Genomic DNA, 15,640 nt, shown 5'->3' with positions numbered 1-15,640 from the left:
TCCACTAAATCTTTGTTGAACCAATTGGTTAACATGTCATATTTTCCTTCAGCCATGTTCCCTCTGCTTTGAATGAACTTCTCCTGCATTCTGGTTTCTTTATTTGTCCTTCAAGATCCTGATCAGCTCTCCCCCATCCTCCCAGAAGTCTTTTGTGATTTCCATTCTCCCTCCCGGCTTATTCTTCTCTTCTCATGGTATCCTGTGCAAACAGCTCTCCCCACCCCTGCCACACAGCTCTGAGCTGTGTACCACTTATGGGACTTTGAGTACCTCATGGGTAGAGATCCTATTTGCTTTTTCTCCATTATTTGACCAGAGAAAAAAAGCATCAACCCTGAGCTTAACATAGATGTCTCAAAATATTGTTGAGAGAGAGGAGGCGGAAAAACAGATATTTGGAATGGAATCAAGCTTTTCCAACTCAGTATTAAAGCTGGCCATATTTATCTGTAGATTAAATGAAAGAAAAAACAGGGATGTAATGAATAATGTGCACGTAATGAATTACTGTAAAGCTGTTACGATCTTTCTGATAAATATTGGGTGGAAATAGATGATCTTATTTTGTTGTCCCAATATTATTTGCCCATTTGAGCTACCTGGGGAAATTTATCACTATAAGTTTTCTTCTAAAGCATAATTAAAATATCATTCAACTGTTGTATAAGTAAAATTAATTTTTGAGAACTAGTAGCTGCCAATCCTGGTCGCCTGGTAACACTGCACTGAATGTAAATAGCTCATCCTCTGCTTAATGCTGCTCCATCTAATTTGTACCTTACATGACAAGGTTATCGGGATTTTGAAGAGCAGACATACTAGAGTCATTCTAGAACTGCCGCTGGCTTTGTTTCCTCTATTAGTCATAGTATAAAAGGGCTTTAGGATCGTGAGCGTTCCATATCCCTGAGAGAAAAGGTGGGTTTTGAGCAAATGAGTAACATAATCTGACTTAGATTTTAAAGGATCATTCTGACTTCTGGGAGACCAATTAGGAAGCTTGCGATAAATGTGCCAAGATCATATGGCTAGGACCACCGAGGTAGCAGTGGAAGGGGTGCAAAGCAGTCAGATCCCAGATATATTAGTTAAAGCAAACGGAATTTCTTTCTGGACTAGATAAAGGTGTGAGATAAAGATCAGAATTAAGGAAGATGCCAAGGTTCTTGAACCAAATAAATAGGATGGAATTGCAATTAACTGAGATAGAGGTGGCAGAGAAAGAAACCATTTGGGGCACAGGCAAGGCAAATATCGTGACAGCCAGTTTGCACATAGTAATTATTTGCCTACCAAATGGAGATGTTGAGAGTTTCTGCAGTTCAGGAGAAAGGTTTATGCCACAGATTAAAAAAAAAAAAGATGGAATGTCAATAAAATAAATGACATATAAAGCTTTGGGGCTGGAGGAGATAGAGAAGCAGGCTAAGGACTGAGCTCTGGTCTTGCCAATATGAAGATATTGCATATAATAGTAAGAGTCAGCAAAGTAGAACAAGCTTGAGAGATTAAGGGTGTGGTGGAAACACCAAGAGAGTGTGTTTCGCTGTGTATAATTTCAGTATTATTTTCTTTCTTTCATTTCATTTATGGTTCCTGAATTTCCTATAATAACTAAGAGGAACAATCACAAGGGCTTGTAAGAACACTTTTCTAATTTTCTTTCAAAATTTTTATAATATTGCTATTTAAATTAAAATATTTATGCTACCTGAAATTTATTTCTGTATGAAGTGGAAGATAGGGTTTTAAGTTTATATTCTTCCAGATGGATAGCCAAATATGCCAAACCAGTTTTTTTAAGAAATAAATCATTTTCGTCACTAAACTGTGACATATTCATCACATATTAAATTCCCATATATAAAGGAGGCTTCTTTTGGACCCTTAGTTCTATTTCATTGAACTTTGTTATATATGCTTTTGTCAATACCATACTTTTGAATCAACTCATTTTATTATAATTTTAAAGACCCTGCAATGCAAATCATCTTGGCATTTTTTCCAAACTTTGTTGACATTTGTGCATATTAAATTCTCATACTCAAACTTTAAAGTCATTTTTTGCAATTTCAAAAATCTAGCCCCCAAATTTTCAGTGTTTTGAGATTTTGTTTATTATTATATTAATTTGGGAAAGACTTATTTTATGATATCAAATATTACCATCAGAAACCATATAGGTTTTTCATTTACTAAGATATTATACAATGGATTTTAATAAAATGTTAGTTCTACTTGGTGTTCATTTTATGATTTTGTTGCTAATATAATTTAGTAATTATTTAATTTAAATATCCAACAGATTGTGACTTGAAGAGAGAAATTTCATTGATTTGGATACACTTAACTTCTCTCGTTGTCCTTCATTTACTCTTTATAACAAGTCACAAAATGATTTTATGGCTATAAACCAAATATTGAGAATTATTAAGCAAAACTATTATCAAAACACGTACGCAAAAATCTGGTTGAAAGTATGGTATTTTATCCCTGAATTGAGCATTTACTAATGATTAAAATGGCAATTTTATTATGTATGTATGCATGTATGTATAATCACAGTTTTTAAAAGTATGTCATGTCAAGTCCCTCCTGGAAAATTCAACCAGAAAATACATACTCTCCAATATATAAGCTACCTGTGAAGGACTGGAATACTGTTTACTAACTATTCACTTACCTCTCCCTTCTCTTGATTTAGGGTATAACTCCCCGCTCTGCACTGGGCTTAGTCATGAGACTTGTGTTGGCCATAAGAACGTGAGTAGGAGGTGACAGGGGCAGAGGCATAAAATGTGCAAGAACAATTTGGTTTGCCTCTTGGCTTCTTCCATGTCCATGATACCATGTCCCAGATAACTGCTGGTGCCAGAATGATGGGAGGCATTTGAGGCAGATCTGCACCCCAGCCTTACCCTGGAGTCAGATCCAACAGTGCACAGCTTAAAGCACAGCCACCCAGTCAACCCCAGGCAAGATGAGCACATCTGCAGCTGATCGGCAGACCGATGAGTGTGAGAATCAATGTCTGTTGTTGTAAGCGAAAGTTTGCTTTGTTAAATAGCATTATGTCTGTAACAGCTAAATGATATGGATCCAAACCAAATAATAGGAACAATAACAAAAATAATGAAAATGTTTTAAAATTATTTTATTATTTCCAGTTTTTAGTTTAGTCTCTCCTCTTATACTCACTACATATTCCATGATTTCTATATATAGTGCTGAAACATTAGCTTGCTTCTATATATATGCCATCTTTGTTGATGAACTTTAAATTAAGAATATGGCTCTTAAAAAATCTCCATCAAAACAACAAAAGGGCAGACCACATACTGGGAGGAGGCGTTGATAATCCATAAAGCCAACAATGGATTGATAACTGAAATATATAAAGAACTTCTACAAAGCAGTAAGAAAAATAAAAACTACCAAGGAAAAATACACAATATATCAAAAAAGCAATTCAAAGACAGGGGAACATAAATACGTAATCAACATCTGTAAAGATGTTTTATCCCATTAGGAGTAAGTAAAAGAAAAATTAAACCAACAGATTAGCAAAAATTAAAAGATCAGACTATACTCTGCATTGGGAAGTCTGTAAATTAATGAAGCTTCTTACACTGTACTGTGATGGTTTGGATCTGCACGCATCCCGAACATCATGTTCTTAAACTCAATCCATTACAGTGGGTATAAACCTGTTGTAAGTAGTGCCATTTGATTAGGTTACTTCCATTAAGGCTCAAGTTTGGTCTTACTCCTCTTAGCGGAATCCTTTATAAACGGAATACATGGAGAATATAGGGGGAGAAAGAGAGAGAGGGAGGGACAGAGAGAGAGAGAGAGAGAGATCAAAAAGCTGAAAGCAATGAAATCTGAAAGGGTAGGGAGAAATCAGCAGACACCACCATGTTACAAAATAGTTGAGGATCTCTGGCAACCAGTCTTTAGGAAGAAAACATGGTCTTGATGATGTCTAGATTTGGACATTTTCACAACTTCAAAAGTATAAGCTTGTAAGCTAATAAATTCTCATAGTTAAAACCAATGCATTTCATGGTGTCTGCTTTGAGTAGGTTAGCAACCTAAAACAAAGTACTTTGCTGATTGGAAAGTAAATTTTCATAATTTTGGAGTATGGTCTGACAATAACTAAAAATTCGAATACATTCATAGCTCTGAAATGCAGAGCAAATTCACATGCTGAAAGAGGTAAAATAATAAATGGGCACTTTTATGCAATGGAATACAAACAGCATTCAAAATGAAAAAAAACTAAAGCATGGCATTTCAAAATAGTAGAGCGCCTAAAACCTCTGAACATTTAAAAATGTGTTTTCATTTAACCTGAAATAATTTCTATCCTGATAAAAGTATGACAAAAAGCTTTTTGTCACTTGTTTCTTCTAAGGATGTAAGAAATGTCAGAGATGTATTGAATCAGATGTACTGTTTTCAGTGAAACTAATAAGGCCTTTAGAACAGTTCTAGGCAATTGGAATCTCTCTTTACTTCTTTATTCTCCAACTCTGCTAATTTTCTCTTGTGCCCCATACAGGTATTCTGTGGTGAATTCCTACAATTACGAAACTGCCATTTCGTTTCCCTTTCACGGAGAACCATGTATTATGAGCTCAGTCATTGACAAGAAGAAGCGATGAGAAGTGTGTCTGTGCTGCTCGAGCATTTACCCTCGCCCCATTCAGAATAGGTAGGACATGCCTTTGTGGTCTCTTCCATAGCACCATAGATGCCTCCCCTAGATTACTTTAATACCTCTATTAAAAGCTGGAATTTGCTTTTCATTTCACTGTTATGCTGCTCCTCAGTGTCTGGGCATCTGAGATACTTTCTGTCTCCTCTGCTTGTATTCACCATCAATTTTCACACTCTTCTCTACTCCAGGTTCTTGTTGCCCTGGATATTTTTCTCCCTTATCTTTCTGTTTTCAGTTGAAAACTAATACAGCCAGTGAGCCTGCAAGCTAAAATTCTCCCTCGATATTGATGGCTACAATCCATCTCTACTCAGGAGGTGATCTTCTGGGAGTCTTGGGTCGTATTTCAGGGAATCATTATTCTTTAGACTGCAAACCTTTTATCTTCCAAAAGCTCAGTCATTGACAATAAGAAGCGATGAGAAGTGTGCCTGTGCTGCTCGTTCTGATGGAAATAACCAATTTCTCTATAATAACACATCAGAAGTAGGTAATTATCAACTGATTAATTAAATCTTGTTAACCTCCTCAGTGTATTCCAGGTTCCTTACTTAGCCCTGACTGGCTAAGCTTCCTGTTGATGCCATGCTGATCAACAGGAAGCAAACTCTGAGGCTTGATTTTGTAGTAGTCATTTTAATGAAGAGATAAATTAGGTGAGTTCCTAAAGACGATGGCCTTCGATAGTAAACCAATTTGTTGACAATGTTTGATCAAAGTATAATCACTGTGTAAGATTTAGTTCTTACTCCCACTGAGAACGTACACTTTTAAGGATGTTTATGCCAAATGGAGTAGTTCGATATGAAGGTCAGGGAAAGATCTCACTTTGCTAGGATGTGCGATTAATTTGCCTTCTGAATTTATGAGACAGTACAGTTAAGGTAGTTCTAAAATAGCAACAGGGTGATTATAAGTGACTAAACAAACAATGTAATAACTGCGGGTGGAATCTAATCTCTTCATATGTCTTGCTAAAAAGTGTAGTGTTCAAAAGAATGCCATGGACATAAAAAAGGTAAGTGAGCAAGACAGAGGGAGGGATTACCTGGTTCTGAAACTTTGACACTTCCTCCATCCTTAGTATACATATCTTGCACATCTAATGTACAGGCAGCTTTACAGTGCACGGTGGGATGCAGAGTCAAAACCTGGATTTCCTTATTTAGGAAATTACAAAATATTTAATAAGCTAAAATTTGATTTTGCCCTTCTTATAAGGCTTGAAAAATAATAGCTTCTATTTATCGAGTACTTATTGTATGTCTAGTGATTTAAATTGATAATTTTATTTATATAAATATATTTATAATAACATTGAGGGGGTTATTCACTACCTCTATTTTAAATATTTGGGAAAGTAAGACTCAGAGAGGTTAAATAACTGGTTCAGAGTCATGCAATTAGTCAGTGGGAGAGCTGAAAGTTGATTGTGGGCAACTGCAAAATTGGGTTTTCTAAACAAGACAAGAGTCTTTGCTGTAAAGTGAAGTCTAGAAGCTTATTGTAAGTATACTTTGGCACTGTGAGACTTAACATGTGTTAACACATGCCAGCTGAAACGATGGAGGCAGATATACCCAGAGGCTGATACTTGCAAGCAACATGGCCTGAGGCTGAGTGACCCAGCAGAAGGGTTGCTGAAATTTAGTTGATAAATCAATCTCCTTCAAAGTAAGATTGAATACAAATGTTATTCATGAGCTACACCATAGAATAAGGTAGTTATTTCTGATGGAGCTGTGGATGTGGCCACAATGGGATTTACGAGGAGCCTTGAACTTGTGATTAACCGCTAGGTGGCGCTGAGTCTACAGACCTAGGATAAGCAGGAGCTACATTCCATTGGATAAGCAGCTATGCACTTTTCTGGGTGTAAACATCACTTTTCTTATACATAGCTACTGTTGTGAAATGATCTCAAATGTCTGATTCTAAACCATACTATATATCAGCTACTCTTAATATGTTTCTCCAAGGCCTCATTCCTCCTTCTCGCCACTGGTTTCCTGAGTGGCATTTTTGAATTGGACATAACAGAGTTTGAGAAGATAGTGAAGGAAAAATGTTAGCACACTGATTTGGCCAAGTGCCATTTTCTTCTCCAATAATGTGATATCCCTAGATATAGTCATTGACTCTTCTGCAGGTCGAAGATGCAATTGCGATAACTAATTCCCTGGTAGGACCACATGAACTCCTACTGGATATAACCGAATCTCCTAGTAATATCCTGACTCTTTATTCCTCACACAAGTTCACACATTAAGATTGCATTTTGAATGAAGCAAAGTTCCTAAGCCACTTATGTTTCAGAGAAACAGGGAAGGGAACACTTCTATGAAGCAAGCTCTTTCTTTTCCTGCCCAAATACACATAAGGAGAGTATGAAAGCAAAGAGAATGCTCATCAAAATAGGCACAAGATATTTCAAACTAGATGCCAGATCAAAGTTTTAATTTTTCATGGGAAACTGTATATATTTGTTAAAACTTAAAGCTCTTCAAATATAAGTCAGATTAGTGAAAAGCAAACGTAGGAGGCAGAAAAAACAAAGGTGAATTATTAACAGGATATAAAGTTGACTATTATAAAAGACTGTACGACAGGACTGTAGTTGGAAATCTATTTAATTTAATCACATATTTAATAAGAACTTACTATTTTTCCCAGCAAATACTGGGGTGGTATTTGATGTGGGGCTGGTGCATTTTATCTCATTGCACAGAGAAAAACAAGTTATGTTCTAAATCTTCCAAGACATTGTCAATGACAATTCCACAGAATTCTATAGTTAGCAGTACAATTCCTTCTAGCCATGCTTTTTCTGAGGCTTTCTTCCTTACCTTCTTTGTTGAGTCTGATGACTTGTCCAGACCTGACCATTGTCCCCTTTTGCAGACTAAGCTAACCCACCTCAACCTTCCCCCGCTCTCCAAGTTTTACCTTGGACAGCCCTGGTTCTTTGACAGCTTCCTTCAGGTGGACCTATTTGCCAGCCACTTCAAGAAGAACCAGTAGAGAAAAGAGAAAAAAATCATTTCTCTTCATGATGGAGATCTTGGCTTAGGGTTACACAGAAAATGTCATTTGTTGAATATATTTCCGGAATATAAGGCCGTTACTCCCCTAAATATCTTTAGTGGAGTAGAAACATACTACAGAAAATGGGCCCAGGTGTCAATAAAGTTTTAGAAAATCTATAAATCATATTTCTGTCTCAGAGATTTACAAACCTTTTAGCATATGAAGAGCTCTAAGTGCCTTAGAGTAAGCGAAACCCAATGTTTATCACACTTACCTGAACACTACATTTAAATATATATATATATTTATTGACAATCTGGAATTTGACAGCTCAATAATAAATTAGCTGGAGAACTGACCTTGGGGATCCCAAGAATTTTTAAATTGTTGAATATTAATTTCTGTCATTGGACTACCTGATCCACTGCTGTTCCTTTTCTTGGAAGTGGTGGGCTTAAGCTCCCTCTCTGCTCCTTCTGCCTTACAACAAGAAGGCCTTGCTCTGTCTGCAAGTAGTCCCAGGAGCTGGCTTGTCTTTTGTGTGTGCAGCCAGCCAGTCTTTCTTCTCCATTCTAGAGCAGTCCGATTGGAGGTACCCAATCAATTGGATACAAATTACTACCTCTTGTATGAAACACTTTGTCTTGCTTGTGACATAAACAATTTTGTAAACCAAAGGTCAGTCACTTCCATAGCGGATAATAATACTTGGAGCAAAATATGCGTATAGGTTACCGTCTTTATCTCTCTCCTGCAGATTCAAGAATGTTTATTGTATGGCTCTAGTTATGAAAATGATGCTTTACACTTTAAAAAACTCAAAAATTAAATCTACCATAATCCCAAGATCTTGGGACAATTACTACTAACAAATTAGTGCAGTTCCTTACTAAATGTTTGTGTTCTTAAACATCTGTCTCACCCTGTATGTGCCAGTTTGAAACTCTCATGTACCCCAGAAAGACATGTTATTTAATTCTCATTCAGTATCGTTGGGTGGGGTCTTTTTGACTGTTTCCATGGAGATGTGACCCACCCAGTTGTGGGTGGTTCCTTTTGATTAGATGGTTTCCATAGAGAGTAGTCTACCCATTCAAGGTGGGGTTGCTTGCCTGAAGAGGGAGCCATTCTGGAAAAAGCTTGAGAGCCCACACAGCCAGAGACCTTTGGAAATGCAGAAAGAAAATGTCCCCTGGAAAGCCATTTGAAGAGGCTGGTAGAGAAAGCTAGTAGATGTCACCATGTGCCTTCCCAGCTGAAACAGAAACCCAAGCTTCATTGGCCCTTGCTTTGGAGTTAAGACATCTTTCTCTAGATGCCTTACTTTGAACATTTCCGTTACCTTAGAATTGCAGACTTGCAACTTAACAAATTCCTATTTTTCAAAGCCATTCCATTTCTGGTATATTGTATTCTGGCAGCATAACAGACTAAACGACAGCATAATTTCAGATTTTGCAACTTTTATTGACCATATGACTAGTACTTTCTCATATCATTCAATCATTTTGAAATTGTTGATTTTAATGGCTATGTAACATTTCATCTCATATAATTTCTTTAGCCTTTCCCCTATTGTTAGGTATTAAGTGACTTTCATGTTTTCATCATTATGAAAAACCTGAAATAAGCGCATAAATATGTGTTTGATGATTTTCTTCCTTTAGCTTCCAAAGAAGAAAAACAATATGAACCTTAAGGATCTTGATGCATAGACTTACAGATTTGCAAAAGGCCTTGAGAGCCAGCATGATAAGACAATACCTGTATGACTGCTTTGTATCCCACAGTAGCATCCATTCAGCCAGTGTGTCCACAAATACTTACTGAACATCCATTGTGTCCTCTGTGCTGGGCACTGTGTGACACTGGGGTCCCCCAACAGCCCTTTACCTGCTGAGAAACATCTAGTTGATATCCGCTACCTCCTTCCCTGCCCTGAGGGTTGTGCCAACACTAGCTCCTGCCTCTGCTTTCAAGCCCCTTATTGTACAGCACCTTGGTACTGGACTCACACCTCCAGCCTTGTCCTCTCCTGGAAAGGGGGTCTCAGCAGCCCCGAGGCATGATCCTCCCCACCCCTGAACCTGGGGCAAGTGCTGGGCAGTTTGACTCCAGATTTAACCACCCTGGGAAAGCCATATTTAACAGGAGGGAGGGGTCTCTACCCTCACAGAGGCTAAAGCCAATTGGGGAACATACATATTCAATAAAAGCATATATTACACAAATAGTAAGACAAAGTATAATGGAGACAGAATTAGATTAATCATCATGTAGAGGAAGGATTGAGGGATTGAGAGATGACTGCTAAGGGCCTGGGGCTTTTCTTTTTGGAGTAATGAAAATATTCTGAAGTTCATTGTGGTAGTGAGTGCACACCTCTGTGATTATACTAAAAGCCACTGGTTGTACACATAGGATGGATTGTTTGAAATGTGAATATGTCTCAATCAAACTGCTAAAAAAAGATATATAATGAAGATATCATTGGGAGGTTGATGGTTTTTTTCTAAATTATGCCAATTCCCTAGTCCGAAAATGTCAACTAATTTTTCTTAATTTGGCATTTTTAATCACTTTTACAGCTGGAAATTTGGTTTCACATATTTATTGGCCTTTTGTATTTCCCCCACAACTTGTCTGGTCAAATCCTTTGACCCTTTTCTATTAATCTCTAGTTTTTTTATTGATTAACATGTTCTCTATTAAAGACATTCCCCTTTGTTGCATGATTGTTTCATTTATATTTTTAGTTTGCCAATTTACCTTTTGGTTATTTTAATTTATTAATTATCTAAATTATTATTTCCATTTTTTAAAATCCATATTTATCACATGCTTGGTAAGTCCTCACCCTTTTTTTTACATACTTTTATTTTTTTTTAATTTTTCCAGTTTCTTTTTTTTTTTAACTTTTTTATTGTATAATATAACATATATGCAAAGCAAAGAAAGAAAAAAACAACACTTCTGAAAGCACTTTTCAACAAGTGCTTACAGGACAGATCCCAGAGTTTGTCATGGACTATACAATCCTTTCAGATTTTTCCTTCTAGCTGCTCCAGAATACAGAAGGCCAGAAGGCTTAAATATTTTTTTTTATCATCACAATCTACTTTTTTTTTCTTTTTTCATGAAAAATGATGTATATACAAAAAAGCAATAAATTTCAAAGCACAGCACCACACTTAGTTGTAGAACATATTTCAGTGTTTGGCATGGATTATAATTCCATAATTTTAGGTTTTAACTTCTAGCTGCTCTAAGATACTGGAGACAAAAAGAGATAGCAATTTAATGGTTCAGCAATCATATTCATTTGTTAAATCCTATCTTCTCTGTATAACTCCACCAGCACCTTTGATCTTTCTGTCCCTCTCTTTAGGCATGTTTGGACTATGGCCATTCTAACTTTTTCATGTGGGAAGGGTCTGTCACTAATATGGAGTAGGGAGATGGAACTAGCTGATGTTCTGGAGATACTGGCCCCTCTATGTTTCAGGATTTATCTGGTCCAGGGACCCATCTGGAGGTTGCAGGTTTCTGGAAATTTACTCTAGTGCATGGAACCCTTGTGGAACCTTATATATTTCCATGGGTGTTCTTTAGGCTTGGCTGGAATGGTCCTGGTTGAGGTTTAACAGAACATGATAGGTAACAAGGTCTAACTGAAGCTTGTGTAAGAGCAACCACCAGAGTAGCCTTTCGACTCTATTTGAACTCTCTCTGCCTCTGATATTTTATTAGTTACCCTTCTTTTCCCCTTCTTGGTCAGGATGGAATTGTTGATGCTACGATGTCAGGGATGGACTCATCCCTGGGAGCCATCTCCCATACCACTAGGGGGACTTTCCCCCCTGGGTGTCATGTCCCAGGTAGTGGGAACAGCAATGATTTCACTTGCAGAGTTGGGCTTAGAGAGAGTGAGGCCACATCTGAGCAACAAAAGAGGTCCTCCAGAAGTAGCTCTTAGTTATTCCTATAGGTAGGCTAAGCTTCTCTGCTACCTACATAAGCTTCACAAGAGTTAAGTTTCAAGATCAAGGGCTTGGCTTATTGATTTTAGTGTCCCTAAAGCTTGATAAAGCATCAGAGGATTCTCAGATGGTAAAGTTTAATAGTTCCATATTTTTTCTCCCTACCCTCAAGGGACTTTGCCAATGCTTTTTTGATTATCTGCTTAATCTGCTTAATATACTCTAGGATGTATCCAGGCATTACATTAAGCTATACAGGATTAAAGGACATATTTCTTATTCTGGGCTCCTTGTGTTCAGTTGTTCAAATGAGCTATACAGATAGGTTGAGTTACATTATGTGCTACAGAAGATTTAGGTTCAGAACAAACAAGCATTTAACCCTTTGGTCTCAAAGGGTTTGTGTGGTTCTAAAATATAGACAATTTCTTCCTTACCCCTGTGTTCTAAATTACCTTAATCCCGACCTGATTGGCTTCATTCTTATCTCTAAATATCAAGTTATATAAATATATATAAAACAGCCTCTCAAAATCTAGCTATAATATATAAAATGTGTCTGCTATAAAAGCTTACAGTCTAGGCCCCTGTTTTCTTATAAGCATTTTCTAAAGGAGATCATGCCATAATTGTTCTTTCGTTTCTGGCTTATTTTGCCTGCACCAAATGTCCCACATGTTCATTCACACGATTGCATGCCACACGACTTTGTTCCTTTTTGTAGCAGCACAGCACTTGATCATATGTATCCACCATTGTTCCCCAATCTACTTCTCAGTCAATGCATCCTTCAGCCACCTGAATTCATCAGGCATCATGTATAGTGCCCAAAATCCGCAGTCCATCAGCACTCTCAATTTTAGGTAATTTCATAGTTCCCAAGAGAAAGATAACCAATAAACACACCCTCACCAAATAGGAAATCTAAACCCTCTCTTAGCTCTTGTCCCCACCCCCATTATTTACCTCTGCTGTTGCTGTGGTAGTTTCCTTTTAAACATAGCCCATAGGATGCGATAGCAGTTTTCCTCATGTACCCTGGACTTAAACAGTCTTTGTACATGAATCATACCTTTGAAGTAGTTTTGTCGAGAATTAATTTATATTTCTAGTGTTAAACAGTGGAACACATAGGGCTATACAACTGCTTTCAATCTTGTTCATCTTATAGACCCACTAGAGAACTGCCTTCACTTCTATCTATTCCCTTACATGGGAGTTCAATCCCATTAGCTAACCATTCACCCATCTCTACCTTCTATATATCTCTAAGTCCCCTATATTCTGTATTATAAGCCTCAGATTTTATCTTTATCATGATCATAAAAGTGCTCACTTTACATATACTAAAATTGTAATGATACAGAGATTAGCATGGCCCCTGCACAAGGATGACATGCAAATTTTGAAGTGTTTCATTTTTTTTTAATTTGTATTAAAAGCATGATAAATAATTTTAAAAGTGAAATCATACAGTATCTATCCTTTTGTGTCTGGCTTATTTCACTCAGCATTATGTCCTCAAGGCTCATCCATCGTGTCATGTCATGCCATTTCATCTTAACTGCTGCATAATATTCCATCCTATGTATATACCACATTTTGTTAATCCTCTTGTCTGTTGATGAGCATTTGATTTGTTTCCATCTTTTGGCAATTGTGAATAATGCTGCTATGAACATCGGTGTGCAAATGTCTGTTCATGTCATTGCTTTCAGCTCTTCTGGGTATATACCAAGTAGTGTTATTGCTGGGTCATAGGGCAACTCGATATTTAGTTTCTTAAGGAACCACCTGTCTTCCGAAGTGGCTGTACCATTGTACATTCCCACCAGCAGTGCATAAGTGTCCCAGTTTCTCCAAAATCCTCTCCAACATTTATAGTTTCCTGTTTGTTTAGTAGCAGCCATTCTTATAGGTGTGAGGTGGTATCGCATTGTAGTCTTGCTCTGCATTTCCCTTATAGCCATGTAAACGAACATCTCCTCATGTGCTTTTGAGCTATATGTATATTCTCTTTAGAAAAAATGCTTAGTCATGTCATCAGCCCATTTTATAATTTGGTTGTTTGTTCTTTTGTTGTTGCGTTGTAAGCTTTCTTTGTACATGCAGGATGTCATACCTTTGTCTGATATGTGATTTTGGAATATTTTCTCCCATTGAGTTGGCTGCCTCTTCACCTTTTTGACAAAGTCTTTTGAGGTAGAGAAGCATCTGATTTGGAGGAGTCCCCATTTATCTATTTTTTTCTGTTGTTCCTTATTCTTTAGGTGTAAAGTTTAGGAAGCTACCTCTTATTACTAGGTCTTGAAGATGTTTCCATACATATTCTTCCAGAAGCTTAATGGTGCTAGTTCTCATATTTAGATGTTTGATCCACTTTGAGTTAATTTTTGTATGGGATATAAGGTAAGGGTCCTCTTTCATTCTTTTGGCTATTGATATCCAGTTCTTCCATACCCATTTATTGAAAAGACTATTTTGTCCCAGTTCAGAGGATTTCAGGGTCTTGTAAAAAGTCAGTTGACCATTTGAGGGCCTTGTAAAAAATCAGTGTAGAGAGGGCCTTCTGTACTCTCAGTTTGATTCCATTGGTCAATGCATCTATCTTTGTGGCAGTACCATGCTGTTTTGACCACTGTGGCTTTATAATGGGTTTTAAAGTCAGGAAGTGTTGATCCTCCAACTTGTTCTTCTTTCTCCTTGGTTGTTCTATCTATAGAGGAGAGTGGTGTGTTGAAGTCTCCTACTATTATTGTTGAAACATCTATTGCTCCCTTCTGTTTTACCAATGTCTGTCTCATGTACTTTGGAGCTCCTTAATTGGGAGCATAAACATGTATGTTTGTTATTTCTTCTTGGTGAATTGTCCCTTTAATTAGTATATATGGTGTCCTTCTTTGTCTTTTATGATGTCTTTACATTTAAAGTCTATTTTGTCTGATATTAGTAAAGCTACTCCTGCTTTCTTTTGGTTACAACTTACGTGGAACATATTTTTCCATCCTTTCACTTTCAATCTATTTGTATCCTTGTGTCTAAGATGAGTTTCTTGTAAGCAGCATATATCTTGATTATATTTCTTAATCCATTCTGCCAATCTGTATCTTTTAATTGGTAAGTTTAGTTCATTAACATTCAGAGTTATTGCTGAAAAGATGTCTCTTGAATCTACCATCTTATCTTTTTTATTTGTCAGATCTATATATTCTTTCCCTCTTTCCCTTTTTATCCTTTAAGTTACCCTTACTGGTACTTTTCATTTCTGTGCCCTCCTCCAGACCTCCTTCTCCTGACTTTTTTTTTCTTTTCTTTCTTACTGTCAGAGCTCCCTTTAGTATTTCTTCTAGGGCTGGTCTCTTGTTGACACATTCTTTCAAGATTTGTCTATGAAAATTTAATCTCTCCTTCCGTTTTGAAGAACAATATGGCTGGGTACAGAATTCTTGGCAGGAAATCTTTCTTTTTCAGGATCTTAAGTATATCATACCACTGCCTTCTCACCTCCATGGTGCCAATTGAGTAGTCTGAACTCAGTCTTATGTGGTTTCCTTTGTATGTAATAGATTGTTTTTCTCTTGCCACTTTCAAAATTTTCTGCTTCTCTTCAACATTTGACAGACTGTTTAGTATGTGTCTTGGGTAAGACTTATTTGAGTTTATTCTGTTTGGAGTTCATTGAACTTCTTTGACTTGTACATTTATGTCCTTTATAAGGATTGGGAAGTTTCCCCCCATTATATCCTCAATTACTCTTCCTAGCCCTTTACTCCTCTCTTCTCCTTCTGGGACACCAATGATTTTTATCTGTGCTCTTCGTTTTTTCCATCATTTCCCTGAGAGCCTATTCAAGTTTTTCTTCTTTTTTTTTTGCCATTTGCTGTTGTGAATATTTGAAATTAGT

The 15,640-nt window shown here is 37.0% G+C and overlaps 1 non-coding gene across 1 annotated transcript; it reads left to right on the top strand.

Moving 5' to 3' along the window:
* Positions 1-13,058: 13,058 nt before the first annotated feature.
* LOC143662813 (U6 spliceosomal RNA) lies at positions 13,059-13,161 on the top strand. Its single transcript, XR_013165588.1, has one exon. It is a non-coding gene; the product is annotated as a U6 spliceosomal RNA (small nuclear RNA).
* Positions 13,162-15,640: the final 2,479 nt, after the last annotated feature.

Source organism: Tamandua tetradactyla, chromosome 18, assembly GCF_023851605.1.
Source record: "Tamandua tetradactyla isolate mTamTet1 chromosome 18, mTamTet1.pri, whole genome shotgun sequence".
In the NCBI taxonomy this organism is placed as follows: domain Eukaryota; kingdom Metazoa; phylum Chordata; class Mammalia; order Pilosa; family Myrmecophagidae; genus Tamandua; species Tamandua tetradactyla.
Note: the sequence above shows the minus strand (reverse complement) of the source record. Positions and strands in the feature narration are given on the sequence as shown.